At 41.9% G+C, this 15935-nt stretch overlaps 4 non-coding genes across 4 annotated transcripts; all 4 read right to left on the minus strand.

The window, feature by feature from the left end:
- Window positions 1-9826: 9826 nt before the first annotated feature.
- On the minus strand, window positions 9827-9898 carry TRNAY-GUA (transfer RNA tyrosine (anticodon GUA)). Its single transcript has one exon. It is a non-coding gene; the product is annotated as a tRNA-Tyr (tRNA).
- Window positions 9899-10541: 643 nt separating this feature from the next.
- On the minus strand, window positions 10542-10613 carry TRNAC-GCA (transfer RNA cysteine (anticodon GCA)). The gene has a single exon. It is a non-coding gene; the product is annotated as a tRNA-Cys (tRNA).
- A 970-nt stretch (window positions 10614-11583) lies between these two features.
- On the minus strand, window positions 11584-11655 carry TRNAC-GCA (transfer RNA cysteine (anticodon GCA)). The gene has a single exon. It is a non-coding gene; the product is annotated as a tRNA-Cys (tRNA).
- A 1909-nt stretch (window positions 11656-13564) lies between these two features.
- On the minus strand, window positions 13565-13636 carry TRNAC-GCA (transfer RNA cysteine (anticodon GCA)). Its single transcript has one exon. It is a non-coding gene; the product is annotated as a tRNA-Cys (tRNA).
- Between the last annotated feature and the right edge of the window lie 2299 nt (window positions 13637-15935).

Below are 15935 nucleotides of genomic sequence, written 5' to 3' on the forward strand. Positions count from 1 at the left end.
TACTGCTTAGTGTCACTGAGGGGGCGGGCACAGGACTCTCCGATAGAGTCTAACAACTGTTTTGCACATTTATTAATGAATATTATTACCTGATGGTGAGGAAAGTTAGACAAAGGTTTGTAGGAAGGAAAAGCAATGAGACTGTTTGAAGGAGCCAGGTCTAGTAGATCTATTAGTGTATAAGATTGTTATACGGAAGTGTCAGTAGGAGGAGTCAGAGAGAAAAAGTATGTTGTAGGTATATATATATATCCCAATATATATATTGTAAGCAGTTTTTATTTAAGTGTGTGTCCTCAACGTATGATATTTCAAAAAAGAAGTAGTTCACTACAGTAAAATATATATATTTCTAAGGAGTAGTAACTTACTACTGTAATATATATTTCTATGTAACTTTATTGAACAAGTGTTTATATATATATATATATATATATATATATATATATATATATATATATATGTGTATATATGTGTACACATCTATCCTAATAAGTTCTACGCAACTTGTTTTTTTCCTACTAAGTAATAAGTATGTGGGCCACTGTCCAAGGTTACAGTCTGGTGCATAAGAGCACAGCGCTGATATTTTCTGTAACTTCAAGGATGTTAGAAAAAAAAAAAAAAACTTCCAGTTTTAACTCTTGTATCTATGATTTCACTGCTCAAGGTTAGAAGTGAAGTGAGGTTACAGAGTGTTCTGTTTACTGATAAGAGCAGCGGATTGAAGGAATATTCATTTCAGCTGATTTATTTACTTTTTTTAATCAAAAGAAGGTTAATATGGGACAAGTGTACAATGTTTAATTGTTTTTTTAATGTCTTTATTTTTAGGGTTATGGCAGACTAGCTCATGAATATATATGTATTGTTTTATCCCTAGTAAAGCCAAACCCATATCCATGGCTCCAGTCTGCACTCCTTATGCCCCCCAATATATATAGCAGCCCATTTTGATGGAGTAGCCAATTTTGATATTTTAAATTGTGAAAGATGAAAATGTAATTGAAAGCCCAAATATTAATGAAAGTTTAAAAGTTTTCATTGTAGATTATCTCAGACTTTTCAAGATGGATGACACAAGACGCAAGGATATATGTTACCGCCATGCAGAGTGACGTTCCACTGCAGAAACTGCTCCTGCCATAAGCTGGAGGTGAGGACAATCACTAAGACATGTAGGATGGTTGAAGGTAACTGTGCAGATGTCTATATGAAGCCCACCATTATGGGTTAATTGGCAAATTAGAGATTTGTTTGGTCCCTGGGCTTACCAAAAGCACTTGAAAAAAAGCTGCCATAGAGTGGCTGACGCAACGTTCACGCAGACAAACCCTGATGCCAAAAAGGGTGATGGATGAAGCTGGTGATGCTGTGGTTTCTGTGCTCTTCCCAAGGTAACAGCGTACAAAGCGTACAAGGGAATGGGGAGATGTTTCCAGTCTCTTCCTGAGGTAACCGTACATAGTGTACAGGTGGAGGAGGAGATGTGGATCTGTTTGTTTTTAAGTCTTTTCCAGAAACAATCAGCAACAAGCTGTGAGACCAGCGGATGGAGAGGAGGTACAGGGTAAAGATGGCAGTCAGACAGTAAGTAAGTAACTGTGTTTGCCGCCTGCCTTGTATCCCACTGTAAGTTGTCTGACAAAACCAGCAGAAGGAAGCCATGTGTAATGTGGTGTAGTATCCTCACATTGGGCGGCCCAGGGGACAACAAATATAGCAGAGAGGGTTGTGTACGGCTGTATTGTCTACACCTGCCATAACCTACTGTAAGTAACACGGTAAAGTGCCTGTCTGCATAGTCTGTCATCTTCCTGCCTGTTTCAGGGAATGTAAGTGGACGTCATCCACCTGCTACAGGTGGCCTATATAGGTGTGTCCTTGTTTGTATTGGTGTCTTCTTTACAGGTCAGCCAAAGCTATGGGAGACAACAAAGCCAATGTCTGAGGTGATACTAGTGGCCTTAAAAGAAGCGATATAACTGAGGCCAAGAGTCCAAGTGTCTGTAAAGAGGCCTGTCAGTCAAAAGATGGGTTTAAGGATAAAGGATCCATACCAATGCTACTATTACAAAAAGGATCATATGATATATTATTCTAAAAAGGCTTTGAAACCTTAGGTGATGTATCGTTTACACTTTGCTTTTATTTCTATGGTGGTTATTTTATGTGTAATATGTGATGATCTCAGTCAGACAAGAGACAATTCAGTAGGATCCAAATATTATATCGGTAATAAGAGCCAAGTTACTTCATATTATTGGTGTATGTATTATACTATATGATTATGTACAGGAAGAGATGTGACCATGCGACCAGTCATTAGACCTGTGTGATCTAATCATAAAGATGTTTTCTAGGTACAAAATGAAGTAAAAAGACTAAAAAGAAGTGGAAATTTTGAGAATCCCGTACTGAAGATTGTGAATTCACTATCTAGTTATTATAAGTGAATCTAGTGGTTACATAGTAGGTCACATTGTGGAGATTTTATTGCATTTACCTGTTGTGCTGTTTTTAGTTTATGTGTCAATCAACTTTTTATTTTAATTTTGCCATGAGATAAGATTTGCTCACATCTAAACTTTCCTTTTTCAGAAACTCTTTAAAGTTAGTTGTTGTGACTTTCCAATACCCACATGATACCGAAGTGGTAAAGTCCTTGTTATAGAGTCACGTCTGTTATATACAGTGATAAGACAATAAGGTTTGGTTATTTTGATAAAATCCGGAGAGGTATTTGTCATATATATATGTTATTTTGGGTATTGATAATAAGCTTTTATTTGTTTTGTTGTAACTAAGCTGTATATTTATGTATACTGTACAGACTCACCCATTGTTTAGTATTTTCTTTCGGTTATTGCAGACCTACCTATCTCATCTGCTGTAAGTTTGTTCCGCCATCTATAACTCTCAACAAATTTTTTAGTACTTTATTTCTGTATCTTATGGTGATGCAAACTTGGGACAAATTAGTTGGAGCCACAGACTATTTAGATGATCAGATATTTGACATACTGGATATACTCAACACCTCAGTAGCAGTACAGAGGCAACTTATGGTAGTTACTAACCAGCACACTGTGGTGCTTGATTTTCTGACTGCTGCTCAAGGGGGGATGTGTCAGGTAGTTGGCCCTACATGTTGTCATTATGTAAATGATCAGGGAATAGTGCAAATCACAGCAGGACTGGATAAAATTGCACAACTAAGGAAAAAACATGATGAGATGATTCTGTCAGACCAGGATAAATGGTGGTCAGGGGCATTAGCTAGCTTAAATCCTGCAAATTGGTTCAATGGTATGGGAGGATGGTTCATGGGAATACTACAAACAGTTTTTCAGATCATGTTGTTTCTTTTATTGGTCTATTGTATAATCAAAGGATTATGCTGTTGTTGTCAGAAAGTTACAAAGACTAAATCTTATACTCTATAAGTAATGATGTTTGTTTCTTTTCCTTCTAGATTGGCGTTATGATGAGGAAATTTCTTGGAGGAGGATATGCCCATGTGGCTCTAGGTGATGGTGTTGGACCCAGAAGCATCCGCACCCTGACAACCCTCGCCGGTCAGAGAGTGTTTAGGGTGCATACTGGGATTTAATCCTGTCCAGGACCCAGATTTCTTCATCATCGCCAAAAAGGGGGGACACTGAGAGGAATGAGTTAATCCATCCAAAGTTTGAAAGAAAAATAAATCCTTTTCCATCCAAAGTTTGAAAGAAACAATAAGACTTTTTCTCATGGAACTTTCACTGAACTTGTTCAAGGATATACAGCTGGTCTCGAGATTATGGAACTCTCCTATGTGACTGAACCTGTTCCCAGCAGATAATAAATGTTATTCTATAATTCTCATAAGCAGATAACAAATGTTTTTTAGCATCCTTATGTATGTATCAACATCCTTATGTAAACAATTTTAATTGAACATTTAATACCATATCTGTCAAAATATATCCGTAGTTATTAGTTTTTTGAAGTTGACGACGTATATAGTGTATGACTTTGCATTTTACATTCATATCCATTGGTTTTTTTCTGTATAAATAAAGGTGGGTTCTCAGAGATAGTTGGAACATTGCTTACCTTAGAAAACTTCTGATATGACACTAGAAAGAATGTTTTGTCTCAAGAACTATTTCCCTCAGAGACATGTTTATCAGTGTTCAAGGCCGTTCTCAGAGGAAAGTTGCCTGTCTGTTACAGTGGGAATAATGTGAAAGTATCATTGCACAGAATGTGTTATTCTAACCTTTTTGAATAATAATAATGGATACTAATATAGATGCTATTGCGCATGACTGAATATCTAAATCACTAGCACCGCCTCATCTATGCCTTATTAGCATTTGTTACCACCCTATATTTTATCTGTCTATAAAATGTGATCACCATAATAAAAACTGGGCCCATTTACACCAGACTTGTTTGCAAGATACGTTGTCTGTGTCTTCATTCTAAGTGCATGGTGTGGGAGAGGGGATCCGGACCCATTCTCCAACTTAATTAGGAGACAGCCAACAACAGTAGGCCTTCTTTGGGAAGGCACCTCGACAATATGTATGTATATATATATATACACACACACAAAGAGATCTATAGCACGTCCTTCAGTGGAAAAAATGCACTCCATTGTGGAACTATGTGTGTATATATATATGGCTCTTGCATGTATGTGTGTATATATCTATCTATCTATCTATCTATCTCCTGTATGTATCTATATCTGTGTGTGTGTGTGTGTGTGTATATATATATATACATATATATATATATATATATATATATATATATTTATTTATTTATTTACACACACACAGGAGAGTACCGGCTATGGCTCTCTGGTGTATATGGGGGCTAATTGTACCAATTAAAAAAGAGTAGGAGAGACACTTTGCTCTGCCAAATGCAGCCACCTCAGTGACACAAGAGTTGCTGGCTGTAATAAGCAACTGTAACTCCTTTGCTGCAGTCAGTGATTGGTTACAATATTTCCTGTCTGTGCAGATGTATCTATTGCAGTGTAACAAATAGTTGCCAATAGTTCTGGATAACAGTAACTTCTGTCCTGGGAGCTGATAGTTTGGTTTATTCCTATATAATCACTGTGGGGGATAATACATGTATGTACTGGTACCTTATCTGGCTTGGACCCGACAATAACTCCCAGCATACACATGCAATATCCTCCACAGTGATTATATAACTATAGGGGAATACACCAAACACATCATCAGCTCCAATGATAGGAGTTACAGTTAATCATTACAACTTGTAATTTACAACAAATTGCTTCGCTATGGACATAAGAGATCTGTGTTATTACCTGAGCTCCTCCTGCAGCTGTAGATTGTCAGATCCCCAGTGCAGCAACTTCCCGATCAGGACACTCAGTTCCCTGCCCTGTACTCAGTTATTGTGGGGTCACAGTCACATGAGCCGAGTACAGGGCAGGGAGCTGAGCCAAAGTGAGTGCTCTGATCGGGCAGTGGCTGCACTGGGGATCCGACGATTTACAGCTGCAGGAGGAGCTCAGGTAATAACACAGAACACTGTACTGTATAAGACTCCCACTGAGTGGGCAGCAGCACATATATGGAGGAGAGCAGGGGCACATAGCAAGAGGGGCAGGGGACAGCAGCAGTATATAGAAAGGAGGGAGAAGCGCCATACAGACAGATGTGAGAAGCGGCATACAGGAGGGAGGGAGAAGCGGCATACAGGAGGGAGGGAGAAGAGCCATACAGGAGGGAGGGAGAAGCGCCATACAGACAGATGGGAGAAGCGGCATACAGGAGGGAGGGAGAAGCGGCATACAGACAGGAGGGAGAAGCGGCATACAGACAGGAGGGAGAAGCGGCATACAGACAGGAGGGAGAAGCGGCATACAGACAGGAGGGAGGGAGAAGCAGCATACAGGAGGGAGGGAGAAGCGCCATACAGGAGGGAGGGAGAAGCGCCATACAGACAGATGGGAGAAGCGGCATACAGGAGGGAGGGAGAAGCGCCATACAGACAGATGGGAGAAGCGGCATACAGGAGGGAGGGAGAAGCGGCATACAGGAGGGAGGGAGAAGCGGCATACAGGAGGGAGGGAGAAGCGCCATACAGACAGATGGGAGAAGCGGCATACAGACAGGAGGGAGGGAGAAGCGCCATACAGACAGATGGGAGAAGCGGCATACAGACAGGAGGGAGAAGCGGCATACAGACAGGAGGGAGAAGCGGCATACAGACAGGAGGGAGAAGCGGCATACAGGAGGGAGGGAAAAGCGCCATACAGACAGATGGAGGGAGAAGCGGCATACAGACAGGAGGGAGGGAGAAGCGGCATACAGACAGGAGGGAGAAGCGGCATACAGGAGGGAGGGAGAAGCGGCATACAGGAGAGAGGGAGAAGCGGCATACAGATGGAGGGAGAAGCGGCATACAGACAGGAGGGAGGGAGAAGCGGCATACAGACAGGAGGGAGAAGCGGCATACAGGAGCGAGGGAGAAGCGGCATACAGGAGGGAGGGTGAAGCGGCATACAGACAGGAGGGAGAAGCGGCATACAGGAGGGAGGGAGAAGCGCCATACAGACAGATGGGAAAAGCGGCATACAGGAGGGAGGGAGAAGCGGCATACAGGAGGGAGGGAGAAGCGGCATACAGGAGGGAGGGAGAAGCGCCATACAGACAGATGGGAGAAGCGGCATACAGGAGGGAGGGAGAAGCGGCATACAGGAGGGAGGGAGAAGCGCCATAAAGGAGGGAGGAGGAAGCGGCATACAGGAGGGAGGGAGAAGCGGCATACAGGAGGGAGGGAGAAGCGCCATACAGGAGGGAGGGAGAAGCGGCATACAGACAAGAGGGAGGCAGAAGCGGCATACAGGAGGGAGGGAGAAGCGGCATACAGACAAGAGGGAGGCAGAAGCGGCATACAGGAGGGAGGGAGAAGCGGCATACAGACAGGAGGGAGAAGCGGCATACAGGAGGGAGGGAGAAGCGGCATACAGACAGGAGGGAGAAGCGGCATAAAGGAGGGAGGGAGAAGCGGCATACAGGAGGGAGGGAGAAGCGGCATACAGGAGGGAGGGAGAAGCGGCATACAGGAGGTAGAAGCGCCATACAGACAGATGGGAAAAGCGGCATACAGGAGGGAGGGAGAAGCGGCATACAGGAGGGAGGGAGAAGCGCCATACAGGAGGGAGGGAGAAGCGGCATACAGGAGGGAGGGTGAAGCGCCATACAGACAGGAGGCAGAAGCGCCATACAGGAGGGAGGGAGAAGCGGCATACAGGAGGGAGGGAGAAGCGCCATACAGACAGGAGGGAGAAGCGCCATACAGACAGGAGGGAGGGAGAAGCGGCATACAGGAGGGAGGGAGAAGCGCCATACAGACAGGAGGGAGAAGCGCCATACAGACAGGAGGGAGGGAGAAGCACCATACAGACAGATGGGAGAAGCGGCATACAGGAGGGAGGGAAAAGCGCCATACAGGAGGGAGGGAGAAGCGGCATACAGGAGGGAGGGAGAAGAGCCATACAGGAGAGAGAAGCGGCATACAGACAGATGGGAGAAGCGGCATACAGACAGATGGGAGAAGCGGCATACAGACAGGAGGGAGGGAGAAGCGCCATACAGACAGATGGGAGAAGAGGCATACAGACAGGAGGGAGAAGCACCTTACAGACAGATGGGAGAAGCGGCATACAGGAGGGAGGGAGAAGCGGCATACAGGAGGGAGGGAAAAGCGCCATACAGACCGATAGGAGAAGAGGCATACAGACAGGAGGGAGGGAGAAGCGCCATACAGACAGATGGGAGAAGCGGCATACAGGAGGGGGGGAGAAGCGCCATACAGGAGGGAGAAGCGGCATACAGACAGGAGGGAGGGAGAAGCGCCATACAGACAGATGGGAGAAGCGGCATACAGACAGGAGGGAGGGAGAAGCGCCATACAGACAGATGGGAGAAGCGGCATACAGACAGGAGGGAGAAGCGGCATACAGACCGATAGGAGAAGAGGCATACAGACAGGAGGGAGGGAGAAGCTCCATACATACAAATGGGAGAAGCGGCATACAGACAGGAGGGAGAGCGGCATACAGGAGGGAGGGAGAAGCGGCATACAGACAGGAGGGAGAAGCGGCATACAGACAGATGGGAGAAGCGGCAAACAGACAGGAGGGAGGGAGAAGCGCCATACAGACAGGAGGGAGAAGCGGCATACAGACAGGAGGGAGAAGCGGCATACAGGAGGGAGGGAGAAGCGGCATACAGACAGGAGGGAGGGAGAAGCGGCATACAGACAGATGGGAGAAGCGGCATACAGACAGATGGGAGAAGCGGCAAACAGACAGGAGGGAGGGAGAAGCGCCATACAACAGGAGGGAGAAGCGGCATACAGACAGGAGGGAGAAGCGGCATACAGGAGGGAGAAGCTGCATACAGATCGGGGAGAGCAGCGGCAGGTATACAGATCAGGGAGGGCAGCGGCATACAGACGGGGGGAGCAGCGGCATACAGACGGGGGAGCAGCGATATACAGATCGGGGACAGCAGCAGTATACAGATCGGGAAGAGCGGCGGCATACAGACAGGGGAGCAGCGGTATACAGATCCGGGAGAGCAGCGGTATACAGATCGGGGAGAGCAGCGGTATACAGATCGGGGAGAGCAGTGGTATACAGATCGGGGAGAGCAGCAGTATACAGATCGGGAAAAGCAGCGGCATACAGATGGGGGAAGCAGGGGGAACACAGACCGAGGCAGCAGCGGCACACAGACAAGCAACAAGTTCAGGGAGTTAGTACAGAGAAGGACCATAAAACCAGGGACTTATGGTGAAGAAGCAGCAGCAAGCAAACTGTAAACCACAGTTCAAGTAACTTTCAGCCACTCTCAGTACTTTTCACAGAACTTCCAGGAGCAGGCTCCTCTAAAATGGCGCCATCGCCCTCCCCCAGCTGTGTACTACGCATGCCTTTGAATATGCCTAGCACGCAGCTTATGAAGCACAATGTAAGTAAACGGGACGGACTCCGTCCCGTTCACTTCAATGTTATGTGTGTGCCGTACAGCATCTGTGTAAGTGTCGTGCAAAGACACCATACACAAATGCTATTCAACATGGCAGCCCCCAGTGGCCAGCATTACAAGGTTATAAAACATTGATACTACAGGCAAAATAAAAAAAAAAAAATACCAAACCACTTATTTTTTATAATTACATTTAAAGGAAAAAGAAAAAAAAAAGTGACACTATCCCTTTAAGAGCTTGGCTAATTTTTGTCCGATGACCTCTAGATGTGCATTCCCCTAACAGGTTATAACGCATGTCTTCCTGCGAAAACAAGATTTTCCACTGGCAACCATGGAACTCAGTATTATCATAGAGTAAATATCGATTTGTGGTAACCTCTCAGCTAATTTACGCCCAATCACCTTTGAATTTCCAGCCGCTAAACGGATGATAAAGTACGTCTTTATTAAAAATTAATGCAAGGGGGCACTTGGATTTGAACCAAGGACCTCTTGACCTGCAGTCAAATGCTCTACCACTGAGCTATACCCCCAAACGAGTGCCTTTTGGGAGTGTTTCCCCAAGCAGACCTAGCATCCTATATATTTTCAAAAATGAGTTTCTTTACACACTGGATATTTGTTCAATCATGTTTGGTAGCTGCAAAAAAGAATCAACCATTTAATTATTTATTTTATAAGAAGGTTTTTTCAAATTGGTTTAAAAACCTGTCCATTTTTTGTAATTTTTTTTTAATTTCTAGTAACTAATCAAATGATAAAGTATTTCTTTATTGAAAAGAAGGGCAAGAGGGCACTCGGATTTGAACCAAGGACCTCTTGATCTACAGTCAAATGCTCTACCACTGAGCTACACCCCCAAACGAGCGCCTTTTCTGAATGCTTCCCTGGGCAGACCTAGAACACTAAGTTTTTTCCAAAATGACTTTTTTTTTCACACACTGGATATTTGTTCAATCATGTTTGGTAGCTGTAAAAAAAATTATCAATGCTTTGTTTTTCTTTAAAGCAATGTTATTAATATTGGTTTTAAAAATTGTCCAATTTTTTGAATTTTTTTTTGGCTGAACTTTTTCTGTTTTAGAGCTGATATAATTTCTGCGGTTCTATCATCCTAAAATCAGCGGAAAATAAAGAACATGTTAAATATGTTAACGGCTGTCAAATTGACAGAGGAGTTTTCCTATTTTGTGTGGACTAATGGAGATTTTCCATTGACAACGATGGAACTCATTATTATGACTTAATATGCCGATTACTGGTGTCCACTTAAGAGCTTGGCTAATTTTTGTCCGATGACCTCTAGATGTGCATTCGCTTAACAGGTTATAACGCATGTCTTCCTGCGAAAACAAGATTTTCCACTGGCAACCATGGAACTCAGTATTATCATAGAGTAAATATCGATTTGTGGTAACCTCTCAGCTAATTAACGCCCAATCACCTTTGAATTTCCAGCCGCTAAACGGATGATAAAGTATGTCTTTATTGAAAATTAAGGCAAGGGGGCACTCGGATTTGAACCAAGGACCTCTTGATCTGCAGTCAAAGGCTCTACCACTGAGCTATACCCCCAAAAAAGAGCCTTTTGGGAGTGTTTCCCCAAGCAAACCTAGCATCCTATATATTTTCAAAAATGAGTTTCTTTACACACTGGATATTTGTTCAATCATGTTTGGTAGCTGCAAAAAAGAATCAACCATTTAATTATTTATTTTATAAGAAGTGTTTTTCAAATTGGTTTAAAAACCTGTCCATTTTTTGTAATTTTTTTTTAATTTCTAGTAACTAATCAAATGATAAAGTATTTCTTTATTGAAAAGAAGGGCAAGGGGGCACTGGGATTTGAACCAAGGACCTCTTGATCTGCAGTCAAATGCTCTTCCACTGAGCTATACCCGCAAATGAGCACTTTTTTTGAGTGCTTCCCTGGGCAGACCTAGAACACTAAGTTTTTTCCAAAATGACTTTTTTTTTCACACACTGGATATTTGTTCAATCATGTTTGGTAGCTGTAAAAAAAATTATCAATGCTTTGTTTTTCTTTAAAGCAATGTTATTAATATTGGTTTTAAAAATCGTCCAATTTTTTGAATTTTTTTTTGGCTGAACTTTTTCTGTTTTAGAGCTGATATAATTTCTGCGGTTCTATCATCCTAAAATCAGCGGAAAATAAAGAACATGTTAAATATGTTAACGGCTGTCAAATTGACAGAGGAGTTTTCCTATTTTGTGTGGACTAATGGAGATTTTCCATTGACAACGATGGAACTCATTATTATGACTTAATATGCCGATTACTGGTGTCCACTTAAGAGCTTGGCTAATTTTTGTCCGATGACCTCTAGATGTGCATTCGCTTAACAGGTTATAACGCATGTCTTCCTGCGAAAACAAGATTTTCCACTGGCAACCATGGAACTCAGTATTATCATAGAGTAAATATCGATTTGTGGTAACCTCTCAGCTAATTTATGCCCAATCACCTTTGAATTTCCAGCCGCTAAACGGATGATAAAGTACATCTTTATTGAAAATTAAGGCAAGGGGGCACTCGGATTTGAACCAAGGACCTCTTGATCTGCAGTCAAATGCTCTACCACTGAGCTATACCCCCAAATGAGCGCCTTTTGGGAGTGTTTCCCCAAGCAGACCTAGCATTCTATATATTTTCAAAAATGAGTTTCTTTACACACTGGATATTTGTTCAATCATGTTTGGTAGCTGCAAAAAAGAATCAACCATTTAATTATTTATTTTATAAGAAGTGTTTTTCAAATTGGTTTAAAAACCTGTCCATTTATTGTAATTTTTTTTTAATTTCTAGTAACTAATCAAATGATAAAGTATTTCTTTATTGAAATGAAGGGCAAGGGGGCACTGGGATTTGAACCAAGGACCTCTTGATCTGCAGTCAAATGCTCTACCACTGAGCTATGCCCGCAAACGAGCGCCTTTTCGGAGTGCTTCCCTGGGCAGACCTAGAACACTAAGTTTTTTCCAAAATGACTTTTTTTTTCACACACTGGATATTTGTTCAATCATGTTTGGTAGCTGTAAAAAAATAATCAATGCTTTGTTTTTCTTTAAAGCAATGTTATTAATATTGGTTTTAAAAATCGTCCAATTTTTTGAATTTTTTTTGGCTGAACTTTTTCTGTTTTAGAGCTGATATAATTTCTGCGGTTCTATCATCTTAAAATCAGCGGGAAATAAAGAACATGTTAAATATGTTAACGGCTGTCAAATTGACAGAGAAGTTTTCCTATTTTGTGTGGACTAATGGAGATTTTCCATTGACAACGATGGAACTCATTATTATGACTTAATATGCCGATTACTGGTATCCACTTAAGAGCTTGGCTAATTTTTGTCCGATGACCTCTAGATGTGCATTCGCTTAACAGGTTATAACGCATGTCTTCCTGCGAAAACAAGATTTTCCACTGGCAACCATGGAACTCAGTATTATCATAGAGTAAATATCGATTTGTGGTAACCTCTCAGCTAATTTACGCCCAATCACCTTTGAATTTCCACCACTGAGCTATACCCCCAAACGAGCGCCTTTTGGGAGTGTTTCCCCAAGCAGACCTAGCATCCTATATATTTTCAAAAATGAGTTTCTTTACACACTGGATATTTGTTCAATCATGTTTGGTAGCTGCAAAAAAGAATTAACCATTTAATTATTTATTTTATAAGAAGTGTTTTTCAAATTGGTTTAAAAACCTGTCCATGTTTTGTAATTTTTTTTTAATTTCTAGTAACTAATCAAATGATAAAGTATTTCTTTATTGAAAAGAAGGGCAAGGGGGCACTGGGATTTGAACCAAGGACCTCTTGATCTGCAGTCAAATGCTCTACCACTGAGCTATGCCCGCAAACAAGCGCCTTTTCGGAGTGCTTCCCTGGGCAGACCTAGAACACTAAGTTTTTTCCAAAATGACTTTTTTTTCACACACTGGATATTTGTTCAATCATGTTTGGTAGCTGTAAAAAAAATTATCAATGCTTTGTTTTTCTTTAAAGCAATGTTATTAATATTGGTTTTAAAAATCGTCCAATTTTTTGAATTTTTTTTTGGCTGAACTTTTTCTGTTTTAGAGCTGATATAATTTCTGCGGTTCTATCATCCTAAAATCAGCGGAAAATAAAGAACATGTTAAATATGTTAACGGCTGTCAAATTGACAGAGGAGTTTTCCTATTTTGTGTGGACTAATGGAGATTTTCCATTGACAACGATGGAACTCATTATTATGACTTAATATGCCGATTACTGGTATCCACTTAAGAGCTTGGCTAATTTTTGTCCGATGACCTCTAGATGTGCATTCGCTTAACAGGTTATAACGCATGTCTTCCTGCGAAAACAAGATTTTCCACTGGCAACCATGGAACTCAGTATTATCATAGAGTAAATATCGATTTGTGGTAACCTCTCAGCTAATTTACGCCCAATCACCTTTGAATTTCCAGCCGCTAAACGGATGATAAAGTACGTCTTTATTGAAAATTAAGGCAAGGGGGCACTCGGATTTGAACCAAGGACCTCTTGATCTGCAGTCAAATGCTCTACCACTGAGCTATACCCCCAAATGAGCGCCTTTTGGGAGTGTTTCCCCAAGCAGACCTAGCATTCTATATATTTTCAAAAATGAGTTTCTTTACACACTGGATATTTGTTCAATCATGTTTGGTAGCTGCAAAAAAGAATCAACCATTTAATTATTTATTTTATAAGAAGTGTTTTTCAAATTGGTTTAAAAACCTGTCCATTTTTTGTAATTTTTTTTTAATTTCTAGTAACTAATCAAATGATAAAGTATTTCTTTATTGAAATGAAGGGCAAGGGGGCACTGGGATTTGAACCAAGGACCTCTTGATCTGCAGTCAAATGCTCTATCACTGAGCTATGCCCGCAAACGAGCGCCTTTTCGGAGTGCTTTCCTGGGCAGACCTAGAACACTAAGTTTTTTCCAAAATGACTTTTTTTTTCACACACTGGATATTTGTTCAATCATGTTTGGTAGCTGTAAAAAAATAATCAATGCTTTGTTTTTCTTTAAAGCAATGTTATTAATATTGGTTTTAAAAATCGTCCAATTTTTAGAATTTTTTTTGGCTGAACTTTTTCTGTTTTAGAGCTGATATAATTTCTGCGGTTCTATCATCTTAAAATCAGCGGGAAATAAAGAACATGTTAAATATGTTAACGGCTGTCAAATTGACAGAGAAGTTTTCCTATTTTGTGTGGACTAATGGAGATTTTCCATTGACAACGATGGAACTCATTATTATGACTTAATATGCCGATTACTGGTATCCACTTAAGAGCTTGGCTAATTTTTGTCCGATGACCTCTAGATGTGCATTCGCTTAACAGGTTATAACGCATGTCTTCCTGCGAAAACAAGATTTTCCACTGGCAACCATGGAACTCAGTATTATCATAGAGTAAATATCGATTTGTGGTAACCTCTCAGCTAATTTACGCCCAATCACCTTTGAATTTCCACCACTGAGCTATACCCCCAAACGAGCGCCTTTTGGGAGTGTTTCCCCAAGCAGACCTAGCATCCTATATATTTTCAAAAATGAGTTTCTTTACACACTGGATATTTGTTCAATCATGTTTGGTAGCTGCAAAAAAGAATCAACCATTTAATTATTTATTTTATAAGAAGTGTTTTTCAAATTGGTTTAAAAACCTGTCCATGTTTTGTAATTTTTTTTTAATTTCTAGTAACTAATCAAATGATAAAGTATTTCTTTATTGAAAAGAAGGGCAAGGGGGCACTCGGATTTGAACCAAGGACCTCTTGATCTGCAGTCAAATGCTCTACAACTGAGATATACCCCCAAACGAGTGCCTGTTTGGAGTGCTTCCCTGGACAGAGGAGTTTTCCTATTTTGTGTGGACTAATGGAGATTTTCCATTGACAACGATGGAACTCATTATTATGACTTAATATGCCGATTACTGGTATCCACTTAAGAGCTTGGATAATTTTTGTCCGATGACCTCTAGATGTGCATTCGCTTAACAGGTTATAACGCATGTCTTCCTGCGAAAACAAGATTTTCCACTGGCAACCATGGAACTCAGTATTATCATAGAGTAAATATCGATTTGTGGTAACCTCTCAGCTAATTTACACCCAATCACCTTTGAATTTCAAGCCGCTAAACGGATGATAAAGTACGTCTTTATTGAAAACTAATGCAAGGGGGCACTCGGATTTGAACCAACAACCTCTTGATCTGCTGTCAAATGCTCTACCACTGAGCTATACCCCCAAACGAGTGCTTTCAGTTGCCATCAGTTTCCATCAGTTGTCATCAGTTGTCACAAGTTGCGCTCATCAGTTGACATTTTTTTCCCCAGTTTGTTTTCCTGTCATTTTCAATGGGATTTGCGGGGGAGCGCACAGGGGCTATATACTAAATTGGAGGAGCTCACAGGGGGGCTATATACTAAAAGGGGAGAGCGCACAGGGGGGCTATATGGGAGGGGGAGAGTGCACAGGGGGGCTATATGGGAGGTGGGGGAGCGCACAGGGGGGCTATATACTATTGGGGGAGAGCGCACAGCAATGCTGTATACTAATTGGGGGAGAGCACACAGGGAAGCTAAATATTACTGGGGGGGCAACAGGGGGCTATATACTACTGGAGGAGAAACAGGGGGGGGTGATATACTACTGGGGGACCAAGGGGGGACTATAGGGGAGGAGGAGAGCACACAGGGGGAGATATATGTTTATTTTGTGTACTATTTTTCTGAACGCCGGATGCCAGAGCCGAACGGCATGCGTCCTGCCCGGCGAGGCAACCAGCGCTCTATTCGATTGAATTGGTGCGGCGCCGCATCACCGGAGCGGCGGTCCGCCAG

This window comes from Dendropsophus ebraccatus, chromosome 7 (genome assembly GCF_027789765.1).
Source record: "Dendropsophus ebraccatus isolate aDenEbr1 chromosome 7, aDenEbr1.pat, whole genome shotgun sequence".
Lineage (NCBI taxonomy): Eukaryota > Metazoa > Chordata > Amphibia > Anura > Hylidae > Dendropsophus > Dendropsophus ebraccatus.